This window comes from Scyliorhinus canicula, chromosome 20, assembly GCF_902713615.1.
Source record: "Scyliorhinus canicula chromosome 20, sScyCan1.1, whole genome shotgun sequence".
Lineage (NCBI taxonomy): Eukaryota > Metazoa > Chordata > Chondrichthyes > Carcharhiniformes > Scyliorhinidae > Scyliorhinus > Scyliorhinus canicula.
Window position 1 is genome coordinate 7787185 of NC_052165.1, and position 12961 is coordinate 7800145.

The 12961-nt window shown below is 46.5% G+C and overlaps 1 protein-coding gene across 5 annotated transcripts in view; it reads right to left on the reverse strand.

Annotated features, from left to right (window-relative positions):
* dock4 (dedicator of cytokinesis 4) overlaps positions 1-12961 on the reverse strand; it is a 440672-nt gene that overhangs the window by 43512 nt on the left and 384199 nt on the right. The gene's annotated exons all lie outside the window — the stretch shown is intronic.

Below are 12961 nucleotides of genomic sequence, written 5' to 3' on the forward strand. Positions count from 1 at the left end.
GGCACACACCCAGTAAATGTCCTATTGAACCCAATAAAAGGTGCAAAGGAGCTGATATTTGTGGCCACAAACTTCAGCTAGCCCACTTACCTCCAGCTGAACACTGCAAACGAGCATTGCAAAGATTATAATACGGCACAGGAAATTAGCAATACTTTAAAAGCAAATCTTATATGAGAGGCAGTGGCATAGTCCGAGTGTGATCAGTACGAGCGGGAGCGTCAGATCACCTCACCTCAGATCTTTTCATTAAAATTACAGAGACAGAGAGAGAAAATAAAAAGGATTTTTTTTTCTCCTCAGTTTTAGCAGCTTTTAATATTCCAGTTTGAAACCATGGCAGAGGTTGCATCGAGCCCCTGAAAAGTAAGAGAAGCTTTTTTCCCCCTCTTAAGATTTAATCATTATTCACCCTCACTTTAAATTCATCCTGTTTGCTTAATTAAGGTTGCCGTGCTTTCCTCACTTCGTACTTGTTCACACTCTGCTGTCTTTCTGTGACACCAGTTCCACCAACATCTCCTGGAATAGCAGGGGCTGTTTAGCACAGGGCTAAATCGCTGGCTTTGAAAGCAGACCAAAGCAGGCCAGCAGCACGGTTCGATTCCCGTATCAGCCTCACCGAACAGGCGCCGGAATGTGGCGACTAGGGGCTTTTCACAGTAACTTCATTTGAAGCCCACTTGTGGCAATAAGCGATTTTCGTTCGTTCATGTGTCGAGCCAGATCTGGCATCCCTAACCGATGATATTCACTCCCTTCACAACCGGCACGCGGTTGCACCGACACGATGCATTGCAGCAACTCACCAAGCCTCCTTCAACAGCACCCATGGCCTCTCCCACCTAGAAGAAAAAGGGCAGTAGATACATGGGAACACTGCCACCTGAAAGTTCCCCTTCGATTTCCTCCCACAGTCCAAAGACGTGCAGGTTAGGTGGATTGGCTATGATAAAACTGCCCCTTAGTGTCCAAAAATGTGTAGGTTAGGTGGTATTACAGAGATAGGGCGGGGGAGTGGGCCTAGGTACGGTGCTCTTTCAGAGGGTCAGTGCAGACTCGATGGGCCGAATGGCGTCCTTCTGCACTGTAATGATTCTGTGATTCTATAATCGCTATTCCTTCACTGGCACCACAGCAAAATCATGGAACTCACTTTCTAACAGCACTGTGGGTTTACCTCCACCACATGGGCTCCGCACAGAGGTTCAAGGCTCATCACCACCTTCTCAAGGGCAATCAGGGATGGACAATAAAAGTTGTCCGAGTCAGTGATGCCGACATCTCATGAACAAATAAAGAGAGAGAAATTTTAACGAGATTCAAAACTACAAAATGAAATAAGGAGTTTCACGCGCTTGATGACTTCAGACACTGAAATGAAAGAGCCACTCGTTATGCTTTAGACCCTCATCCTTTCCTCATCCCAACACAAAGTATCTATTTCTCCTTGCAAGCCCTCATTTCTTATGAGGCAACCAGCAAAGGATCAAAAGGCAACCAAAAATGCTAATTGATAAAAAAAGATGTACGGCACAGAATCCGGCCAATGGCCCAGTTGGTCAAATGCGGCACACACACCTCCTCCTGCCTTGCTTAATCCAATTTCACCAGCACACCTTCGCCTTTTGTTTATCCAACTTTCCCTAGAACGCGTCAGTGCTATTTGCCTCAACACCAACTTGTGGTAATGAGTCCCACGTTCGAATCATTCTTTGGAGAATGGAGTTCTGCCCGTCGGCCCTGTTGGATTTATTGGTGACGATCTTGTACTCAAGTCCAGAAATAAAAGCAGAACATGCTGGAAACAGCAGGCCGTGCAGCATTTGAAGAGGGAGGAACAGAGGACGGGAGCTTCCAGCCCTACTTCAGCCGGCTTCATCACTGGCGGGATGGGGAGCAATAATGCCCGCTGGTGGCAAGGCCAGAAAATCCCAGCCAGAGTTAAACTTTCAGATCAATGGCCTTTCAAGAGAAACCCAGTTTCCCATTCCACAGATGCTGCCCGAACTGCTGAATGCTTCTATCACTTTCTTCTTTATTTATTCCATATTTCCAGCATACACAGTATTCTGCTTTACAATTTACAATTAAGGCCCCTAATTTCACAGTGAAAACATCTTTTAATAATGTTGATAATAATCTCTATTAGTGTCACAAGTAGGCTCACATTAACACTGCAATGAGGTTACTATGAAAATCCCCTAGTCGCCACATTCCAGCGCCTGTTCGGCTACACTGAGGGAGAATTCAGAATGTCCAATTCCCCTAACAAGTACGTCTTTCGGGATTTGTGGGAGGAAACCGGAGCAACCGGAGGAAACCCACGCAGAGACGGGGAGAACGTGCAGACTCCGCACAGACAGTGACCCAAGCCGGGAATCGAACCTGGGACCCTGGAGCTGTGAAGCAACAGTGCTAACCACTTTGCCACCATGCCGCCCCTTTTAATATTTATACTATCAAATTTTTGCACCCTCTCCAGTAAGGAGACCAGAAATGTGCACAGTGTTCCAAGTGTGGTCTAACCAAAGTTCTGTACAAGTTTAACAAAGCTTCTCTGATTTCCAGTTTTAACAATCAAGAAATGAATGCCAGTCTGTTTCTTTTAATGAAGTGGCCTCATTTAACTGTGTCATGCTACTTCTGGTGATTTGCATATCTGTATTGTTCTGTGTCAGAAATCCAATTGGTGAAGGATAAAACAGGAGCCAATCTTTATACACATTTATATTTATTTGCAGATTTAAATATTACAACCATACAATGACTAATGCAACAATCACAATTTAAGTCTGTGTCTAATTTTATTGGGGCACAAGTGAATCCCCAGTTAATGCCCACTACTGCCTGCAGTTAAACATAATCAATGTTGAATCCCCCACTATTAACATACTATTGACCAGAAACTGAATTGGACTAGCCATATGAATACAGTGGCTACCAGAGCAGGTTCTCAGAGGCTGGGAATCCTGTGATGAGTGACTCACCCTCCTGATTCCCAAAGCCTGTCCACCCCCTACAAGGCACATGCCAGAGGTGTGATGATGGAATAATCGCTACTCGCCTGGATGAGTACAGCTCCAACAACACTCAAGGAGCTTGACAGCATCCAGAACAAAGCAACCCGCTTGATTGGCACGCCATCCACCACCTTCAAAATTCACTCCCTCCACTTACAGTGGCAGCAGTGTGGACCATCCACAAGATGCACTGCAGCAACACAGCAAGGCTCCTTTAGCAGCAGCTTCCAAACCCGCAACCACTGTCACATAAAAGACAAGGCCGGCAGAGGCCTTGACCTGGAAATTCCCCTCCAAGCCACATATAATCCTGATCTGGAAATATATCGCCATGTCACAATCTTGGATTCGTAACAGCACAAGGATGCCACTACACCACATGGACTGCATCAGTCCTTAAGTGACTCATTCCCATAATTAGGGATGGGCAATATTCACATTAGTGAAAAAAAAAATTAACATGTACTCCGAGATCCTTTGCTCCTTTATCCCATTATTATTTTCAAAGCACGATATTGCCTCGACTCTTCACGCAAAAACACACCACCTCATACTTACCTATATTGGAACAAATTTGTCGACGACCTTTTTGTTGTATATTTGTAACACGGTGGGGGAGATAATGGATTGCTGGACAGGTTTGGAGTTTTTTCAGGATATAAACTGAATTTAGAAAAGAGAGAGTGCTTTTTGGTTTCTTCTCCAGGGGCCGGGACAGACCTGTGGGGGAGATTGCCGTTTCGTTTGGCGACTACTCACTTCAGGTATTTGGGGTGCAGATGGTTCGGGACTGGGCCTGGCTCCGCAAGTTGAATTTTACAAGTCTGGTGGGTAAGGTAAAGGCAGGTTTGCTGAGGTGGGATAGCCTTCCCTCATCATTGGCAAGCGGGGTGCAGGAGGTAAAGATGAATCTTGCCGCGGTTTTAATTTTCATTCCAGTGTTTACCTGTCTTTTTGTCGATGGTGACTTTTTTGGGGGTGGAACGGTTGATTTTACCATTTGTATAGGTGAGTAAGGAATACGGTGCTTCAGAGAAGGCAACCATGGGGGGGGGGGGGGGGGGGGGGCTCTTCCAAATCTGCTGCATGACTCTTGGGCGGCGAATGCGGAGAAGGTGCTGGACTGGGGTAGGGAGCCAGAGACAATGGGGATGAGGATGGAGGTTGGCTCTTGTAGGGAGTCGGATTTGCTGGCGCTGGCAATGGCGTCGCTCCCATTTGCCCCAGGGAAATACTCGGGTAGTCCAGTGGTGGTGGTCTCGTTGAAGATATGAAGGCAGTTTAAGTTGGGTGGGTGGGTGGGTGGGTGGGGGGGGGGGGGGGGAAGTGATACTGGTCAAAGATCATAGGTTTGATCTGGCGAAGCTGGATGCTAGGTTTCAGGGTTGGGAGAAGGGGGTGACAGGAATGAAGGACTTATTTTTGCAGGCCAGTTTGCAGGAGTTGATGGAGAAGTTTGGGATTCTACAGGGCATGAGAGGGGGGGGAGGGGGGGGGGGAGGAGACCTTTAGATACATGCAGGTGTGGGATTTCACAATGTTTCCGGTTACACCGCCCCCCTCGTTGTTGGAGGGGGTGTTGTTTGTGATGCGGTTGGAGGAAGGGGTCATCTCGGCAATTCATGGGAAGATTTTGGAGGATACGGTGTCACTGGAGGGGGTTCAGGCCAAGTGGGAAGAGGAGCTGGGGGTGGCGCTGGAGGAGGGGTTATGGCGTGACGTGTTGCGGAGGGTGAATGCCTCAACCTCGTGTGCGAGGCTGAGGTTAATACAGTTAAAGGTGGTGCACCTGACGAGGTCGAGGATGAGCCGGTTATTTGAGGGGGTGGAGTGATGTGGGAGGGGTCCAGCCAATCATGTACGTGTGTTCTGGTCCTGCCCGTAGTCAGAGAAATTTTGGAGGTCGATTTTCAACACCATGTCAGCGATCTTGCACCTGGACCTGGAGCCCACTTCCGTGGGAGCCATATTTGCGGTGTCAGATCTGCCGGAGCTGCAGACGGGTGCGGGAGCAGATGTTTTAGCCTTCGTCTCACTGATTGCTCACAGGCGGGTCCTGTTGGGGTGGGGTAAGCTTCTCTGCCCTGTACCTCTTAATGATTTGGTGACCTGGAGTTCCTGGACAGCAAATCCAGAAATTCTATTTGGAGAAGATTAAGTCTGCTTTGAGGGGGGTGCAATTGAGGGGTTCCACAAGAAATGGGGTCTGTTTATTTTCCACTTTAAAGAGTTGGTTACTGTCAGTTGCTAAGGGATGGGGTGGTTGTGGGGGGGAGGAGTGTTTTCTTAGTGTTATTGGCTGATGAAGTGTGGGGGGTTTCTGTTGTTCTTGCATGTTTTGTTTTATGTACAAAATTTTTACATGTTAAAATTATATATTTTTAGAAAGTCACCATAGTCTCAGATGACCACAGGCTGCTTTCCCCTTTGAAGGGGGGGGGGGGGGGGGGAACGACTGACTGGTGGTGATTTAACCCGAGGGTCACCACACCTCAGGCGAGGGGCAAGGTTGGGAAAGCGGGGCCTTCATGAACAACCTCAGCCGGTACGGGAATTGAACCTAAGGTGTTCGCCCTGCTCTGCATCACAAACCATCTGTCCGGCCAACTGAGCTGAACAGGTCCCAAGAAAAACTATGATGTCAACCTACACACCTGATCCCTACAAATGATTCATACGGGACACCAACAGACATGCTTCTCAGGCAAAAACAAATGGGTCAAAGAGCACTTCACGAACCTCATCATTGAGCAGCAATATGTCAGACGCCACAAAGAGCAGGAGCAGCAATGACCACCTCATCCATCACTCCCATACCCAATACAGTCCTGCAATTCTAATCACCGTCATTCTTACTGCCACCATCCAATGGTAGTGTCTTATGGGTCTTGCCTTCACTTAATTACAAAATTAACATCAGAGCAAATTTTTGATTTCCATTTGTTTAAAGATTTAACTGATGTAATGAAGAATCAACCTATTGCTACCCATAAGACCATAAGACCGCGGAGCAGAATTAGGCCACTCAGCCCATCGAGTCTGCTCTGTCATTCAATCATGGCTGATATTTTCTCATCCCCATTCTCCTGCAATCTCCCTATAACCACAGATCCCCTTATTGATCAAAAACATATCTATCTCTGTCTTAAAGACACTCAGTGACTTGGCCTCCACAGTTCCACAGATCCACCACCCTCTGGCTGAAGAAATTCCTCCTCATCTCTGTTTTAAAGGATCGTCCCTTTAGTCTGAGATTGTGTCCTCTGCTTCTAGTTTTTCCTACAAGTGGAAGCATCCTCTCCACATCCATTCTATCCATGCCACGCAGTATCCTGTAAGTTTCAATAAGATCCTTCTACACTCCGATGAGTACAGACCCAGAGTCCTCAACCATTCCTCATACGACAAGCTCTTCATTCCAGGGATCAATCATGTGAATCTTATCTGGACCCTTTCCAAGGCCAACACATCCTTCCTTAGATGCATAGCCCAAAACTGCTCACAATACTCCTTATACAGCCTCAGAAATACACCCCTGGTCTTGCATTCTAGCCCTCTCGACATGAATGCTAACATTGCATTTGCCTTCATAACAGCCGACTGAACCTGCACGTTAACCTTAAGAGAATCGTGAACATGGACTCCCAAGTCCCTTTGTGCTTCTGATTTCCTAAGCATTCCCGATTTAGAAAATAGTCTATGCCTCCATTTCTCCTTTGAAAGTGCATAACCTCACACTTTTCCACATTGCATTCTATCTGCCACTTCTTTGCCCACTCTCCTAGCCTGGCGAAGTCCTTCTGCAGGCCGCCAAATACCCATTCGTATTTGTCTTGTGTAGTATGTATTCTGGTGCTTCTACAATGTATTTCCCTCCTGGCTACAGCTTGGGCAGTGCAAAGCTGCTGAGCTTCCAATAAGGACACTTCAGCAGGCAATAGTGGGTGACCTCAGTGTCCGGCTGGCCTCTGAAGCACCTCGGGCTGCAGCAGCAGGCCCAGCTTTGGTGTGGCAAGAAAAAAGTGGCTGGCAGAGTGGGTGGTAAGGGAACTAGCATGCCATCTTTGAAAAGAGACAATATGGAACACTCCATGGACCAAGGCCATTCTCCTTATGTAGGCTCTCTGCGAGAACCCAATGCAGGAATGTTGCGAGATTCTGAAAACCCAGATCCATACTGAACTCAGGGTCAAGATATCATAGAACCTACATTCGGCCCATCGAGTCTGCACCGGCTCTTGGAAAGAGCACCCAACCCAAGGTCAACACCTCCACCTTATCCCCATAACCCAGTAACCCCACCCAACACTAAGGGCAATTTTGGACACCAAGGGCAATTTATCCAGGGCCAATCCACCTAACCTGCACATCTTTGGACTGTGGGAGGAAACCGGAGCACCTGGAGGAAACCCATGCACACACGGGGAGGATGTGCAGACTCCGCACAGACAGTGACCCAAGCCGGAATCGAACCTGGGACCCTGGAGCTGTGAAGCAATTGTGCTATCCACAATGCTACCATGCTGCCCTAATGGCAGCCATGGCAGCAGTGAGGCGGGCAACACTATAATATTCACGGAGCGCATCACCCAGTTCATGTTGGACAGAATGATCTTGACGCTTTGCATGAAGTCACTATGTAAATTGGGCTGTGCGTGCTCTGGCACATTTGTTGGCATGTAGTCCAATGCACATTGCATCTCCTGGTTTACACATGCAGTAGACAAGGCCCACAAACTCTATATCTATATTTTGGTGCAGTAGTATTAGTATGTAATCTTGCCCTCGAGAGTGGTATCTATGACATCCCATCACCCGGCCCTTGCTCCGCACACTAGTGATTGATAATGCACCACATGAATGGCCCACCTTTAACCTACCCTTTAAAGTATGCATGTTGCCATGGAAGACTAGCCTCCTTGCACAGTGCCTCAATATTTTAGCATGAAGGAGAGCGTGGCTGCTAAAAGCAGCTGCAGTTTATAAATAAGAGCCGGCTGAATGAGATTGAAGAAAGACAGTTTGAAGAAACCCGTTATGATCCTCTCTCCTCTAGAATTGGCCGTAACCTCCCCTCATCTCCCACCCCTAATGGCCAGCCGTTCTTCATCCATAGGAGAAAGGGTGTGCAGGTAGCCGACACTTCCTCCGTTTGCAATTTCCTGCTTGGCGTTGTGCACATGCTTCTCCTACAAGAAAGGAGCGAGAGTTTTAATGACAGTCTTCCAGAAATACTTGGAGAATGTGCATGGTAAAATAGTTTCCAGATTGTGTGGAAGATGCGACATGTGGGCAAGTAAGTGCTGCAATGGTGGTAAGAGGGGAAGTGCAAACTGAGTAGGAAGAGAAGGAGCTGGAATGAAATGTGGTGCAGTGATTGTAGGAGAGTGAAGGGAAATGGGAGCGCTCGAGTCATGTGGATGCAGGTAGAAACAAATAAAAGTAAGTAAGTAAAATTCTTACGTTGTCAACTCTGCAGAGGTCATGGAATATTTTCCAGGGTTGCAGTGGCTGACCTCCACTGTGACATCACAGTGTCTCAACTGGTGGCAATCTTTCCTCAGAGGCAGAAGACTTGAACTATCAAAGACTTGAACACAGAAATCTAGGATGACACAGCACTGCAGGACTGATGGAGTGCTGCACTGTTGGAGGTGCCATATTTCAGATCATGAAACAAAGGTCCCGCCTGACCTCGAGGGTGATGCAAATGGTCCAGTGACACTGCTCCAAAGAGGATTAGTGGAGTTGTATCCAGAATTCTGGTTCACATTTATCCTTCAATCAACATTACAAAAACTGATTACCTGGTCATTATCATATTGCCCTTTGTGAGAGCTTGGGCATGATCTACCAGCCATGTCACACCCCAATGGGAGTGCGACATGGCCGGTCAATCACGGGTGAAGCTTCCTGCGGGCTTCTCGACAGCCTTGATGCCTCGCGAGATTGACCCAGCTCCCGCAATGATCAGGAACCTGCCCACAATGGGCGGGAGCACGCTGCGCTCGCGTAAATAGACCTTAAACCTACCTACCCAATATTTACCGGCCTCCCTGCAGGGCACCATTCAGGACCAGGCGGAAGGGCAGCAGTGGGGAGGGGGATTGGGAGAGGGGCTCCCAAGTCATCAGAGGTCCTTGGGTAGTCAGGGATAGAGCAGGGTGGCCTCCTCGCTCTCCTCCTGAAAAGCAGGCACTGCCAAGCCAGTAGGAGCACAGTCAGGGTGGCACTGCCAAGGATCAGGCCCCGCATGGTGGAGGCATGCAGGACAGGTAAAAAGGGGCCTCTGGGAAGTTGGAGAGGATCCTGATGAGGGGGACCCCATAGCAGGGTGTCCTGACTTGGGTGGGGGAGAGAGGGGGGGGGGGGGGGGGGAGGGGGTGGCAGGTGCCCATGTCCATGGGGGGTGACACTGCCCATGGGTGGGGTGTGTGGGGGGCCCATAAGCTCACGAGATCGGGGCACCCTTTCAAAACGGCGGCCCAATCTCGGAGTTCAGGTCCCCAGTGATAAAAAAAAGTTTTAAGATGGGTTAAACCAGTGAGAAACACCCCAGGTAACCAAGTGTTGTTAGAAAGCAGTGAGGAACTTGCCGACAGAGCCGGTGACTTCCAGCAAAACTTGCCACAAATGTCACTTAGAAATTTTTCTGTTAAATCGCGCCCCTTGTTGTGTACAAATTGGCTGCCATATGCCCTAAATGACACCAGTCACTGCCCTTCAAAAGTACTTCAACGGCTGTAAAGCACTTTAGGGTATCCTGAGGTCTTTGGGGAATTTTTCTTTCTATTTGCTCTCACCTGCTGTTCTACTGCGATGGGGATTAAGATCTCTCCTGTCCACAGCCAAAACCAACAATTCCAACCTGGGGCCTGTTCTGCAGGTCTTGCAATCACATCTGTGTTCATTCACTGCTGCCTGCAGCCAGAATGCACCTTCCCTCATAGAGGTGTGCTGTCTTGAACACCTGACTCCCTGCATGAATTTCACTTTTGCCGTTGAGCACACCGGAATAGGCAAGTGCAGCTCGTTTTCAGGATTGATCAATTTTCTAGGTTCACGAGCTAAAATTTATTTAAAAATTGATGCATTTGTGAACTTAGCTTGCAGTTCTCAGCAGCAATATGAAGTCAGTTTGGAATTTATAATAATAATAATCATTTTTATCAGTGTCACAAGTAGGCTTATATTAACACTGCAATGAAGTTACTGTGAAGTTACTGCCAACAAAGCCTTGGCCAGTCCCAAGAAGGAATTTAAAAAATAAAAAAATATTAACCATAAGATCTAGGAGCAGAATTAGGCCACTCGGCCCTTTGAGTCTGCTCCGCCATTCAATCATCGCTGATATTTTTCTCATCCCCATTCTCCTGCCTTTTAACAAGTTAACTTGCAAGGGGAAATAAAGTTCCTTCTGTGCCGCCTCGAACAAACCTCTTCTGAGAAATCTTGGAGGGTCTCAGATGGTCTATTTTGCAAGGCCGCTCTTCAGGTTATAATAATAATTTTAGAATAATCTTTATAATAATATTTATTGTTTCAAGTAGGCTTACATCAACACTGCAATGAAGTTACTGTGAAAATCCCCTCGTCGCCATATTCCGGCGCCTGTTTGGGTACACTGAGGGAGAATTCAGAATGCCCAAATTACCTAACAGCACATCTTTCGGGACTGGTGGTAGGAAACCGGAGCACCCGGAGGAAATCCACGCAGACACGGGGAGAACGTGCAGACTCCACACAGACACGGGGAGAACGTGCAGACTCCACACAGACACGGGGAGAACGTGCAGACTCCACACAGACATGGGGAGAACGTGCAGATTCCACACAGTGACCCAAGCCAGGAATCAAACCTGGGACCCTGGAGCTGTGAAGCAACAGTGCTACCCACTGTGCTACTGTGCTGCCCTAGTCTTTTTGTCTTCTATGATGAGGTCCTATGCTGCACACCTCTGTCATTTCCATCATCTCCTTTTCCTGATCTTTTGCATTCTACAGATGTATATTGGAAACCCACAGTGATCCTCACAGAAGGGATCCCATAAGAGAAGCAGAGAGAGATAAAGATATCCTGGCTTGTGACTGAGGAAAGGCAGTGTGCAAATTCCTTTCTTGGAAGCATATCTGAGAACAGAAACTTGTCATAATTTCAGTCAAAACTGGTATTCCAGACAAAGTTTATGGAAAATCAAAGCCTATGAACTCAGCCACTTCCTGGTGTGACCACATGCAACTAAATAAGCGGTTTCTCTTTTGTTCACGATTAACTGAAATCAAGTACAGTCCTTGCACGTAGCACCAAAGGATCTGACTCATAACCTAAACTCCACTGTTCTACATCAGAACCACAATATTTCTGCTCCATCAGAAAAATTTCAAGTTCCGTGGCCTAATAATTAAAGAAATTACATTTTTAAAAATCAATGATAAATATTAGTGGCGCAGTGTTGTTAAATCTGGGCTCAGCGTGGATATAATTAATATTAAAGCACATCTTTGCTCGGATTCATAACTTGATCAATACTTTCATTATCTCCTAACAAGTTAAACCACAAAATAAATGGTCGCACCTGCGGAAAAAATAATTGAAGTATAATTGATTCCATATCAACCAACAGACTGCATTTCTAACAGGTGTTTTGCTTTATTTGAAATTCACAGCATCGCCGACTGGAAGATGTGAGGTAATATTGGAAGCAATGTGCAAAAGCAACTTTCAAAGGAAATTTCCAGCCGGTAAATACATTAAACCCGACAGTTAGGACTTGAATATTAAGCACCTTTCATCCATTGCCAAGCGACTCTGGGAACCTCGCAGTCGGCTAGTTCTATGAAACTGCAGCCATTAACCATGATGCTGCTAAAATCGAAAATTGTAACTTTAAAGCAAAGTTTCAAAGTTGTTTGGTCTAGACTTCAGATCAGGTTTGAGAGGAAGCAGGTAACCTGATGCTTCAGATAAGTAGTTACAATAGTCTTCCCAGAGAGAGCCACAGAAAAAATGTTTATCTCATGGAGTAATAGATTGTAATATGCAGGGAATCTAAATATTTTTTTTCACCTCAAGTCAATCTGAATTCCCAGATAGAGTCCATAATTGGTTCGTGAGAAATGTTGGGAGCCTTTCTTTTTGTTAAAGATAATTAAAACATCATTCCAGACCTTCCTCCCTTGAGCAGCTGCTTACCCTGGACATAGCAATTTAGATCTTTAGCAGCTTAACTTTGAGGCTGCAGTCGTGTGGATCCGATACACTGGATCTCTGTCTACATTCGAGCACAGCTTCTGCTTTATTGCCCCAAAAATGAGGCTTGTGTAATTATTTGATATTAGCAGGTGCCTCACTTTTCACGATTTCTACATTATTTACAGTGAACATTTATGATGGCAGTGTAAAAACAGGCATCCAAGATTGGAAGAAGCTATCCTGACACTGAAGCTAAATTTACAGACTGGATTACTCAGTTACTTTATTTATTTATTTAAAATGTCGCTATTTTCCTATTTACCACTGTGCCAATTTATTTGGGGCCAGCGATTACCAGCACCACGCTGCCCCATTCCAGGTAACATTCACCGGTTATCAATGGGGTTTCCCCCTCTATCTTTGGTTCTTGAAAGAACTGGAGGAGCAATACAGGAGACCAGGCTCGTCAGGCTGTACTGCCGGTGTCCAGCATCCACTCTCACTGATACTCCGACAACAAACAAAAGTTTTATGGTGCATTTACTCAAGAAGCAGTGCCTCTCCCATTTTCTCCTTTTTAAAAAACTTCAATTTGATTTTGACTTTATATCTATCTGGCATAGAATCTTATGTTTATTACGTTAACCTCCATCCTTGAAAAAAATTTATCACTTCTCAGTTTCGCACTTCCTCCAGATTCCACTATTCATTTGGAGGTGGGATCGACAATCAATGGTTGAAAACC